Below are 14,239 nucleotides of genomic sequence, written 5' to 3' on the forward strand. Positions count from 1 at the left end.
TTATGGCAGATGTTAAGTATTCTTATGGTGCACCATCATAACCCTATAGTCCTCCATCTTTTCAGCGGTCACCATTTCCAGCACCATGCTATCCTTATAGGCAACCAGTAAATCCTAGAGCTCCATACCATCAACCTTGGATCACTCCTTATTCAAATCAATGAGCCCAATGTCGAGGATATCATAGCCAACATAGGCCTCGTGACAACCTAGAAAGAAGGAATGCTCATCTTGATCCAATTCCCATGTCATACAGTCAGATTCTGCAACCTCTGATTCAAAGCTCGTTGGTGGATCCTAAACCTTTGAAGTCGTTGCCACAACCATACCCACCAGGGTATGATCCAGATGTGCAATGAGGATATCATGAAGGATCACTAAGGCATTCGACCGAGGACTACAAAACCTTCAAAGCTAAATTATAACAGTTGATTGATAAGAAGTACATAGCCATTCGATAAGGAAACCTAGTGGTGAACACCAACCTCTCGCCCTGATAAGTGCATAAACCTCAAGGGGCATCTCCTAAAGTTAATGGATCATACATGAAGTCATCCTCAACCCTAGCAATCATGGGGCATTGTTATAATTTTTCATTTGTATTTTTTTCTTTTGTCAGTTAGATGTCACTTGTTTTTAATGGCAATATTAACGAAGTGTTCATGCATTTTGAATCAATCCATTCATATTCACTCTTACTATTTTCCCTTCATTTATGCAAAAAAAAATCAATATTAAATCTTCTCCCATTCACCTTTTTATCAAACTTATCTTTAAGCAAAGATTGGAAGGAGGAGGATGAAAACGAAACACCCACAATTGTTATAATATGCTTTTGAGTAGAACTTTTTCGATGATGTAAGGCATTGTTTCAAATCCCCAAACACTGAAGAGATAAGGAGTTAATCCCTAGTCAATCACTTTGAGCTTAGAAGTTGGTGTTTCTTTCTAAATTAAAACCCTTGATTTTAACCCGGGGCAGGGTAGTTCATCTAGTTAACCTGACTTTGCATTCAAATTGCAAGAGAAAACACCCTTCAAAGAGGTTCAACCACATACTCATCTTCACGCACCTCAGAAGTGTTGAAGAAGTCTTGAAAAAACTTAGAGAAATTACAATGGTTGATCCTCACCAACCAATAACACGACAGTCACAATCTTTCAAAAAAGAATTAAAAAAAAAGAAAAGTCTGCTAAGTTGAACACAAAAAAAAGGCAACTCAGGCAAAAGCCAGGGCATCCCGATGGACCGAAAGCCTTAAAGAAGTGGTCCAACAAAAATTAAGGATAAAAATCAATCAAAAGAGGTCACCAAAAATCCTCAACAAAAACAGAATCAAAATAAGGTGACTGCCATATTCAAGAAAATCTCATCTTGAATCCTCATCTTACACCAATCGAATCCTCTTGGAAGTTGAATGTGTGTTTCAATTAGCTGAACTTAGGAACTGGAGATCGTCAAGAAGAAGGGATGAATTAAAACTAAAATTTGATCCTTAAATCCTTTGTTTCAAAAAAACTGTGAACAGGGTCATGTTATAACCCTTAAAAGACCTAATTGAGGCAGCGCTTGTTTTGAAAGCATACTACAATAAGGTTGCGTTAACCTGACTCCAAAATATCTTTGCTAATCATTTATTTTGATCACATCACCTTGCACATTGTGAATGACTAGATCAATATTGTATTCTGATCATTAACTCGTTCGCTGTCTTTCACCAAATTGATTCATTAAATTTTTTATTTTGCGTAAGAACTGCATTGAAGTTACCATTCTTCAACGAACTATTTTAACTGCAAGTAGGCATTTAGCATAAAAGGAATCCCAATAATATGCAGTCAATTGAGGAACTTGATCAAGTACAAGAAGTCCAGCCAGAGGCAAATCACTTTGAGATTCAGCTAATCTCATGCCAATCATCCCAAGAGTCGACTAGTCAAGATCAAATCATTTCAAGACTCATACTAGGGTGAGCCACCACAAAGAGTTCAATGAGTCCATCTCTACAAAGTTGGTCTATCAGAAGCCTCCCATTCTAAGATTTGGTTAATCAGGGGCGTACCACCGCTTCAAAGATTCAAACATTGGGGCCAGCCACCTCAAGGTCATGGCAAGCTATTTCCAATCTCCTATCAAGGAAAACCTCTTCAAAGACCCGACATACTAGGGCAAGATAAGCCACAGAGGGACAAGTCATCTCCTTGCCTTCAAGCTGCTCAAGCTTATGCCATACGTCAACAACTGTTAAATTCAAGACGAGTGTCAGGGAATCATACTATCACCCCATAAAATAACCATTTGCCTTTCAAAAGAAGATTTGTTGCAAAAGAGACATTCCATCCATTACCTACACAAGGGCATTTTGGAAGCCTTCGATTCATTGCATTAATCATGTCACTTTGCTCTAGCGTTAAGCATGCATATCATCTTATTCGTCGAGCATATGCCTATAACATGCAAAAACAAACATCAAAGACCAATTCTTGTCTGGTAGACCATTTGAAAGTTAGTTCTAGTCTGATAGTCAATTTTAAAACCAGTTCCCGTCTGGTGGCTTATTTCAAACTTCATTTCTCGTGTGGTCGTCAGTTTTCTGTTCAAAACCAGCTCCTGTCTGGTAAACCATTTTAAAGTCAGTTCTAGTCTGATAGTAAACCATTTTAAAATCAGTTATCGTCTGACAATAAATCATTAAAAAAAGGCCAGTTCTCATATGACAATAAATCATAAAAATAGTCAGTTCTCGTCTGACAATAGATCATAAAAAAGGCTAGTTCTCATCTGATAATAAATCAGAAAAAGTCAATTATCGTCTGAAAATAAATCAGAAAAAGTCAATTCTCGTCTGGTATTATATTTGAAAGTCAATTCTCGTACAAACAAAAACAAAAGAAAAAACACTAGTTCCCGTCTAGTAATTTACCCTTCAAGTCTAGTTCTCGTTTGGCAGTTCACCTCAAAGTCCAATTTTGTTTGGTGTCCTTAAACCATAGTTCGTTTTTCGCAGGCAAATTCTGTTATAGCCGGTAATTATTTCACTGATGGCTTCGGTCAAGTCCAGTTGTTGCCAACAAACTCCGTTATAAGCTGGTTGTATTCCATTTCTTATGGTCCAAGTCCAATTATTGTTGGCATATACAGAGAGTTTGATTACCCTGTTTTTTCCCGATGGTTCCTAGAAAGTCATGTATGACTCTTCATTTTGAGGAATTCCTAGAAGCTTGGAGGTTTCCGTGTTAGAAAACTCTAATGGTGTTGGTTTTGTTTGATTTCTTTGTAAACAATGATTGTAGCCTTTTGCGTGGATGATCTACTTATAAGAAGACTCATGTCTATCTTTGTTTTGCATAAATTCCCTACTAGGAATCTCCAAAATCTATGATCGGATAAGTTTCTTGTGAGAAATTTCTAGAACTGTTAAATGTATTCTAAAGTGTCAGGTCATGTATGAACCTGTTGATGAAACTTGCTTTGTATGTTTTCCAATATTGTCAAGTCGTGTATGAACCTGTTTTTGAAGTTTTCTTTGGGTTTTCTAGTGTTTCCAGGTCACGCCTGAACCTGTTAATAGAATTTCTTTGAAACCTTCAAAATTGCCAGGTAATGCATGAACCTGTGGATATACTTTCTTTGAATTTTCTAGTGTCGTCAGGTCATGTATGAACCTGTTGATAAAACTCCCTTTGATTTTTCCAAGTATTGTCAGGTCATGTATGAACCTATGGGTGGAAATTTCTTTAAATATCCTAATGTTGAGGTCATGTATGAACCTATTGATTAAACTTTCCTTGATTTTCTAGCATTGTTAAGTCATGTCTGAACCTATTGTTGAAACTCTTTGAATTTTCTAATGTTGTCAGGTCATGTATGAGCATGTTGATGGAACTTTCTTTGTATATTTTCAAGTATTGTCAGGTTATGTTTGAACCTGTTGATGGAACCTTTTGATATCCCCTAGAATTATTAGGTTATGTTTGAACTTGTTATTGAAACTCTTTGAATATTCCAATGGTCAGGTCATGTATGAATCTATTGATGAAATTCTTTGATTTTTTCCTGTGTTATCAGGTAATGTATGAACCTGTTGACTAAACTTTCCTTGATATTCAAAATGTCATCAGGTCATGTATGAACCCGTTATTCAAACCTTCTTTGTATGTTTCCAAATGCTGCCAGGTCATGTTTGAACCTATTAATTGAGCACTCTTTGAATATTCAAGGGTTGTCAGGTCATGTTTGAATCCGTTGTTGAAAATTCTTTGCATATTCTGGTGTTGTCAGGTTATTGATGAACCTATTGTTAAAATCTCTTTGCATATTCCTCATTTGTTTTTCCTCCAGCAGGATTGTTATCCCTAGTGAATTTTTACCCTTATTTTTTGTTTCCTATGGGCCATTTTTACCATCTATTTTCATCATTCCCCACAAGTTTGTTTATCATCCATCATAATTTTTTTGCTAGAGTTCATCATATTTATAGTTGATCAAAGTCATCATCAAAATAAAATAAAAAAGAGTCATGCACTCATGCATAACATATCATATCATGCCATGTGCATGCAAGGTCAAAATTCGGGTCTTATTAGTATTTAATTATCTTTCACTATGATCATATGAAGAGTGTATTGCTTCATATTCTCGATTTTGACCCTGAATTTGCGATTCAATACATTCATCATAGTTGTTGCATCCTTGTATCGTATAACATGCATTCCTAACTGTATAAGGTTAGAATATCAACCAGAATAAATTTTTGGATTTACAGACAGACCGGTTGAACTGATTCTCAATTGTGCGTAAAATTAGCGAGAAAAAAATTTCAAAATCAACCTTGCAGACGTTAGTATTCTTAATCTACGGTTCACGTAGTTTAACCAGGTGTGTTCGTTTTATTTTTTCGGTCACATTTTGATCCGCATGAGCCTTTTAACCAATCATTTTTTATTTTGAAATTTGATCGAAACGGTATGTTTTCGAGAAGTTTATTTTACGCTGATTATTTTGGTGCATTCAGTTTAATTTTTTCGAGCACTTTTATACTCAACTTTTTTTTTTAATTTTGAATCCTTATATGTTAGAAAGCTCTTAATAATTAAATAGAAAATTCTATATTTTTGTTGAGTTAATTTTGATTATTTAGATTAATGTAATTTTATTTTATTCTATTTCTTTAAAAATCTTTTAATATAAAAAATTTAAAGAAGGGCATTTTTGAAACTTTAATCAACCTAGAAACCCTATCATCCACTTATATTATATATATATATATATATATATATATATATATATATATATATATATATATATAGACACACACACACTTAATGCATGTAGACTTTTTTAAAAATATTTATTTATGTTTTCATATATACTGTTTTGTTTGCATATATACTGAAGCTAGCAGAAATATACCCGAACGCATCGCACACTCGAACATACAACAGGACCGCCATCGAAGTTTATTTATACCCGAAGGAAAGGGAAAGCATCGATAAAATCCGGGGGAAAGAGATATGCTGGGTAAGGAAGTCGGTTATGCAATGGGAAGGTATTGACACCCCAAACATTCATGGTACTCCATGGGAACCATTTCGATTGTTCTCACTCGAATATGTGTGATATCTGAAGATTACTCGCGAAAGAAAGGGAAAAGGAAAGAAATAGATAAGGTGCTCAGTGAGGATTATGGCCCTCATGCCTACATATCCTCATAGTGCGATGAGGAATTTAGAGCTCCATAGTTCAAAGAACTAGTGGTGGGAGTTGAAAAGAATTGTGATCAAAGTATGGTCTAAACCAAAGGATAATGTTGTTTGAACTCCAACAAGGGGTGAAAGTATGAATCCAAGAGTAAAACTAGCTTTAACTGATATGTGGACTAGCATGGCTGCCACTATATGGTATACCCGAAAACAAGGAAAATTAAGTGTTTGGGAGCAATCCAAATCGCTCTTGGTCCACAAGAGGACGTCGGATGGAGCACAAAGAGGTAGTATATTTGACTCAAAGATAACTAGTGTATCACATGGAGTGAATGAAGGTAAAATATGAATGTATCATAGAGATGAATGGAATGAAGTGACCAAAGTCATAGAATTGAAGGATTTGGTAACAAGTGACTAAAGAGGTATAATTCGAAACAAAAGGTTCAGATGTATTGGAATCCATATGAGAAATGGAATTTGTACCATAGAGGGAAACTGACACTAATCGATACATGGACTAGCATGGGTGTCATTATATGTTATAGCCACAAAAGAAGGAATTAAATGTTGGGGTACGAGTCAAACAACTCTAGGTACAAATGAAGACTGCCGCTATATCGTCCTAAAAGGGTATATATGGAGTCCAAGGAAAACTGTGTTTCGGTGTCAAAGAAATAGTATGTCACAGGGGTGAACGGTTCAATGATTGAAGGTAGATAATGGATCGCAAAATACATGAATGGTTCCCTAAGGAGGAAAGAGGAATAATTATGAGTATGCTCGCCAAGGATTCGCATCCTCGTGCCTACGTATTCTCACTATGCAATGAGAAAATCATAGAAATCGTAGTTCATGGAACCACGAGAACAAATGAGGAATTGATAGTGATGAAAAGTATAACTCGTACCAACATAATAGTATCAAGGGAACCCACAAATGGAAAGAACTTGGAACCAAAGAGTAAAACTGGCGTTTACTGATACATGGGTTAGCATGGTTGCCGCTATATAGTAAGGCAAAAAACAAGATGAATTAAATGTATGGGTACGATTCGAACAACTCTTGATTCACAAGATGGGTTACCGCTATATCGTCCTAAAAGGGTATATGTGGGGCCCAAAAGAAAGTATTGTTGTGTACAAGGAACAATATATCACTGGCTGGGGAACAAACAGTTTGAGATCAAAGAAGAATATTATCTTGGATCCATGAAGGAGATAGACTCCGAATCGAAGAGTAAACACGCGTCTTAGCCAAAAAAGAATGAATTAAATGTTTGTGGACGATCCAAACAACTCTCGACTCATGAGGTGGATTTCCCATATATCGTCCTAAAAGGATGTACAAGGAGTCCAACAAAAAGTATATTTGATCTCGAAAATATGGTATTGATTGATGAGTGAAGAATGAAGTGTTGATAAATAGGGTAGCTCGCGAAGAATCTGGATTCTCTTGTCTACGTATTCTTATAGTGCAATAAGGAAATCAGAGCTTTCATAGTTCAGCTCACTAGGGCTGAAAGCGAGATGATTGAGGAAAAAGAAGTGATTGAATGATTAGAAGAGACTTGATAGTTATTTGGTAAGAACCACACTAAAGTCTATGAGTAAAGATGGATACGATGAGCAATGGGCCAAACGTCCATCACCCAAAGATATCCAGAATGAGGGTAGGAAAGCTCCAGTCTCATCCCTTCTTTACTACTTAAGGCTTGTGACATGTAATTCTCATCTTAACATTAAAGTTGTTGGAGAAGAGTATTTGTTGCTTCTTGTAGTGATGATGAAGACCTTATTAATCATTTGATTCGAATTACACTAAAGTCTATGAATAGAGGTGAATACAATGAGCAACTGAGTCAAACGTCCCATACCTAAAGATATTCAAAATGGGGGTAGGAACTCTCCAGTCCAATTCCTTCTCCATTGCTTAAGGCTCGTGTTGTACAACTTGAATCATGATTGATAAGTTGTTGGTGTAGGCCTTTATTTGTTGCACTAATGCTTTGTGAAGAGAGAGACTTGCCAAATGTATGATTTGAATTGTGTTAAAGTCTATGAATATAGGTGAATACAATGAGCAACTGGGTCATTCGTCCCGTATCCAATGATATTCAGAATGGGGGTAGGAATTCTCCATTCCCATTCCTTCTCCATTTCTTAAGGCTCATGCCACACAATTCTAACTTTGATTTGATAATCTCTTGAATAACCACCTTTGATGTGTTTCGTATAATCCGCTTCTTGATATGACTGAGGATGCCTTGATCGAGAGTCTGACTTGAGGCTTTGAGCTCCACAACCTATAAAAAAAGTCTTATTAAATGACCAAGGGTCTTTTGGTCACTCCAATTAGACTGTGGGATTATACAAGATCAAAGAATTTAGTTGATCAAAATTGCTTTTGATCAACTTGAATCGAAAGGTTTGAATTGATTTTGAGAACTAGGTTAATCCTAACCAATGGTAAGAATTACTCAAGGGCTATACTTAAGGGAGCATGTATGTTATATGGTTAAAATATCAAAATGAGCCTCCTAAAGGCAAAAAGGTCATTTTACAAAGGTATTCAAATGAATTAATTTCTTTAGTTATGACAAAACAATTAAAACCTGTCCTAGAATTCTAATTATCTAGAAAATTAACCAATTATCTAATTAATTCTAATTTCCTAAATCTAATTAAAAATATATAGAAAAACTAATTAAATCCTAAATTCAATTAAAATCCTATATCTTAATTAAAACCTAATTTCAATAGTCCTAATTAGCCTAATTAATCCTAATTAAAAATCTAAAAGACAATTAATCTAATGTCAAAACAAATACATAAAAGAAGAATTAAAAATGCAATAAAAAAAAGTAATGGGCCAAGGGGGTGCAGGCCCTGTACAAGGTGTGCAATGCCGAAACTGGCACATGGGCCTTGGCTGAAAAAGACCCATGGGAATTCTGCTTTTGGCCAGGGGGTGCATTCCTGGGAAAGGTGCAGCAAGAGCAACCAAGCGCGTGGGCTTAGTTACAAAGCCCAACGCTAAACAAACTTCTGGCCCTGAGGGGGCAAACTGAAATAAGGTGTGTGGATGTGAAATCATTGGGCTTGGATGACTCAAGCCCAATCCACCAGGGTCAATAGAAATTTAAAAGGGGTCTAAGCACGCTCTTCCTCTTAGTTTGCCTCGCCGACTCTCCGCCATAGGCAACCGCGCTGGAAATCACTTTCGGCGGTGGTGGCCACCAAAATGCAAAGTCCAGCTACCTAAATGAATGTCTTTTCACACTCTAACTGAACCCCTAAACAATTTCATGAAAAAAATCCTCCAAAACCCTGAATGAATCAAAGAACCTCAAGAACCCTAATGTTGATTCTTCAAATTAAATCCCAACTCCAGCGATTCAAAGCCCTTGGGATGAGGGCTTTGAACCTTCTTGCCATACTCTACATGCTGGTAACGACTATTGAAGAAAAAGAAAAAGTTTTCCATGGTGCCTTACCAGAAATAGAAATGGAGACAACATAGAGTCTGTTCCCAGGTGATGCTTTCAACTACTCACTCTTGTATTGGTTATGAATTCTTCTTCTTCTCCTTCTTCTGAATTCGAGAGTGATGGACTGAGTGAGTTTGGATTGATGAGGAGGATTAACACAGGATAATTAACCTCTAATGATGAGTTTCAATGGCTTCTGATCAGTGTGTGTATGTGAGGTTTAGGGAGAGGAAGAGAAAATTCAGAGAGTGCAGAATTTGGGGTTTCAATAACAAAAAGTCCCCTAAAATGATGATGGAGGTCGAATTATATAGAAGTGAAGTTTGGAGTAAATTTTGCTTAGGAGTTAGTTATGATTAGGTTTGGGGTCAACTTAGGAGTTTGTTATGATGAACTCAGTGAGTTCAATATATTAACTCACTGAGTGGACAATTAGTTGGACTCACTTGTTAGTTAGGCTTTAATGAGAAGTGTTTGATTGGTGAGTTGTCATAACTGAAAGTACTATTTAGTTGTTAAACTTAATTCCAATTAGTGAGAAACTGTCAATTATTGCTTGGTTAGTTAGTTGGTGTTAAGTTAATGCAATTTTGCTGATTGGCTAAGTCTGAACTTGATGCCTTGTTGTAGGCTCTTTTGTTGGTGCAGGTGGATCCTTTTTCATATCTGTCATGGCCTGCTTGTGCTCATTTTTCATTGGAGCTCTTGCACAGTTGTGGTTGGCATGTCAATGATGATTGGTAGGACATGGTTATGTATCTTGATACAGGGTCACAATAGGTCTGCTATATGGAGCTTGTACATGAGTTGTCTTGATGATGCAACGTTTGTGAGGAAAGTCTGTTAAGTTCTATATGATTTGTGCTGCTATATGATGAATGTTTCCATGCACGTTGTATTTAGATTTTTATTTTTCGATTACTTTGAATTGATGTAAAAATTTGACACTACTGTAATAATAATAATATGTTGATTGTTTCTTGGTTTATTATTGCGTTACGATCTCGGAGTTAAAATTCAATTTAACTTACGAGAATTGTTTGGACGCATAGATTCAGTTGACTCAACTTCTTATAAAGTGGTTCTTACATGAATCCACTCTAAGTTAGCTTAGAGCTAAATTTAGTTTGCTCTCGATTTCGGTTGGCTTTCAGTCTTGTGGATTACTTTTGGGCCTTCTTATAATAAGCTATTTTATTTTTGCATGCTCGCATTTACTTGTCTGCATTTCAATTACCCTCAAATCACTTCCAACCATTTTCATAACTAAATTGGAAGGAAAAGACTACCTGGGTGAAAGATCCAGAATGTAGTCCCAAATGCTAGGCCCAAGTTGTAAGAGCTTGCAAGCCATAAGTGTTTGCCTTCCCTTCAAAACACTTGTAAATATTCAAACCCTTTTCTTTATAAAATTGGAAGAAAAATATTACATGTGTGAAAGGTCCAGACGTAATCCTGAGTATTAGACCCAACTCGTAAAAGCTTGCAAGTCATAAATACTCGTCTGTCCAACCCAAAAAGACTTTCAACCAATCAAACTCTTTTTTCTCGCCGTCGTGCGATCTTTAAGACCTTTTCAAAAATGAAAGACATTCTGTCTTAAGTTGATGCAAAACAATGCTTCATCCGTAATTGTTGGGTTAAGATAACTGGTGTTTTCCCGAATGTTGATTTGTAAATCCATTCGATGTGATGCAAACGTCCGCTCTTCACTTGTTTTGGGTAAAACAATGTTCTTCGTTGATTAATACAACATAACTTTCACTAAAATCGACCAACAAAGAAACATTTTTCTACCCATAACTACGTGTTCCTTGAGTTCTCTATTGAGATACGTAGGAGCGAGATTGCGAAATCTTGTCAGGCCTATTAATAAAAAAACATAGGTTTAGTCCCCTTCGTTGCAAAAAATCCAAAAACATCTTCTCTTTTCTTTAGAATCTATTATTCTTTCCCTCATAATAACTTGAGAAGCCTAACATTTTTAAGCTAACACTGGCGCGCACAATTAACATAATGGTTCCCGTTGAGTACAATAGACGTGAGGGGTGTTAATACATTCCCCATGCATAATCGACTCCCGAACCCTGATTTGGTTGCGACGACCATAAACATTATCCTTCTTTCTTGGGTTTTATCTCTATTTCCTATTTCCTTTTTAGGAATAAATAAAGTTCGGTAACGATTCTATTTAGTCCATTATGCGAGTGTGTGATTGCGATTCACAAGCGTCATGTTCCCATTTTTCGAGGTGCGACAAGGTGAATCTAGGGCCCCTTAGTAGGAGGATACCGCCAGGGAGGAAAAAATCCAGGAGGGAAGTTGATGGCTTGGGTTTTTTTCCTTGGCCCACGGTAGCCTTTTATTGTATCTCGTTTTCCCCTTCGGGGGCATTTTGTAATTGTTAAGGCAGTGGTTCCTTTTGGTGCGTCTTTTATATTAACTGCCTTTACTATTATTTTTCTTCATAGTTGTTTCTGCTTGATTATTTTTTACTCTTAATTGGAATATTTGTTATCACCTCCCTCTCCTAAGGCGGAGCGTATACTAGTCTCTTTCCATGCCAGGAGAATAGTAAGGACCGCTTCTAAGAGCTTAATGATTTGAATGCCTCTAACAACTGCAAGGGTTCATCTTAGAGACCCGACAATTTTTCTGCAGTTGAGGGTGGCAAGGATCCTGCTTAGGGATATAATGTTTTGATTGGCTTATGGGTGTCAAGGATCTCACTTGGGGAATCTAGCACTTTGATCTCCCAATAGGAAAACAAGGATCCCACTTAGGGAATTAAATGTTTTGATAGCCTCTTAGGGCGGAAAGGTTAGGAAATCTAGCATTTTGATCGCATCTGAAGATGGTGAGGATCCCACTTGAGAAATCCAGCATTTTGATCTCCTCTGAGGGCAACAAGGATCCCACTTTGGGAATTCAGTGTTTTGAGATCTGAGAGCGACAAGGATGCCTATTGACCTTAATCGATTTGGCTTGATCCTGCTCACAGAGGTGGTTTTCAGCGTGATATAGACTTTTACTTGCACATGTTCCTCATAGAATCCAACTAGCGAGCCCTTGAAGGGTTTTAAGTCCTTTGGGTCGAGGAGAAGTCTTTCAAATGCCTCCAAATATAGAATGCCTTCATAACTTTATTGGTCTAGACTCTTTTGATCTCTCATTCACCATATCTGACGGTAATGACCATGGGGTCATCATTTTGAGGATGGATACCAGAAGCACGCTCCTTGGTGGTGTGAATCTTTGGCATTAGGAACACGCTCCTTGACGTATCACACCTTTTTCTATGTGTTTCTCTCCTCGTTTTTATTTAACATTATACTCGGGTGACCACCTATGCTAACGAAAGCATTGACTTATGGGCGAGAGAGTCATTGAAGTGTTCCTCTTTGAGTCCATTTCAGAAGGCTGCATAAACATTTCTTGGTTTTGAGGAACATCCCTGATGGTGGATTCATTGAATCGGGCAAGATAGCCCTATAGTGACTCTGATGGATATCGTCGTATGTTGAACAAGCTAGTGGTCAACATTTTCATGTGACGGCTAACAACGAATTAATGCCCAAGTTTGTTTACCAGCTCCTGATAACTGGCGATGGAAGCTAAGGGAAACCCATGTATCATCACAAGAATGTATACCTGAAGATGGAAGATAAAAATTTGCATTTTAGAGAGTCAGGCGCTCCAATGATGTCCATCTAAGTGTTGATGTAGGATACATGCTTATAAGGATCATTGCGCCCATAAAACATGACCACATCGGGGAGGTTTGAATCCTTCTGGGATAGGCGTTTCTCATATCTCGTCTGAGAGTGACTGAGGATCCAATACTTCCATCTCCTCCAAGGGATTGGACTCTTGGCGCTATCTAATGTTATAGATATTATCCTCCCGTATCTAATTCTAACGTCGTAGTTCGTCCATGGTAACACACATCTCCGCCAATTCATCAACATTACCATTACTACTAGTACCTTCAGGTGTATGGGATGAAGCTCTCCTGTTAACCATGGTCGAGGATGACTAGGTGTAGGACTGAAGGATAATAGTGAATACGATGATCGTGATGAAGAATGTGTTGCCCATGTTAGTTTTTCTAGGTCCCCAGAGGTGGGCGCCACTGTACTGATAAAAAAGTACACATGTGCATGGTATCCCTACAAGGGCATGAGCTACTCAGATGCCTTAATATGTTTATAATAATTTGGGGGTGGTAGGGACTTGCCCATGTCAGCGAGAAGCCATGCATGGTGGTGTTACGGTGGCTGTAGAGGTCTTGCTCATGTAAGGTGAGAGACTCTGCCTATTACCGTGTTACTTTTAGTGTAAGTTATGATATGTTTTCTTCCGTTATGAGAGAGGTATGTATATGGGTATTTTGGGAATAGGTTTTAGGAAGCCCTTTGAGGTAGTCATTCCTCCCCCATAACTAGGAGAGAGTATTGATTACCTATTTCCGATGGAGGCATGATATGACTTCTTCTCATTTTCCTAATGGGGAATAACGTTACTATACATGTCACCTGTCCCAAGGACGAGCCCTCATATTCCGTGAGGATGTCTCCCGAGCAATGACACGGTAGGCGAGGACCCTGAAGCCATCCTTGTTTAGGACTCTCATCAATATAACACTACACAGGCTCTTGTAAAAATAAATATATCGACATCATTCGCAAATCAATTAGTATAAAATAGATGTAACATAAAAGTAAATAAATATACCTCTCTTTCACACACATGCCTAACAACATGTTTTTGCATAGAGATAAAGTAATGAGGTGTCATAACGGTCTCTTGAAACTATCAAGAATGAGAGCAGCGACAACATGTTCCTCCTGTTGAGCTTCAGGGGCTTCATAAGCTTAAGGATCAATAGGAGACATGTTCCATCAGGATTTCAAAGTCTGAGACACATGGCGATTTGAAGTTGACGCTTCGACATCAAATGAACCAACATTAACTTGTGGCCTCGAGCGCAATGCCTTCTCCGTACAAACGGACGCATGTTGGGATATACGATTGTGCCTCAATCTA

The sequence above is a fragment of the Lathyrus oleraceus genome, chromosome 6 (genome assembly GCF_024323335.1).
Source record: "Lathyrus oleraceus cultivar Zhongwan6 chromosome 6, CAAS_Psat_ZW6_1.0, whole genome shotgun sequence".
Lineage (NCBI taxonomy): Eukaryota > Viridiplantae > Streptophyta > Magnoliopsida > Fabales > Fabaceae > Lathyrus > Lathyrus oleraceus.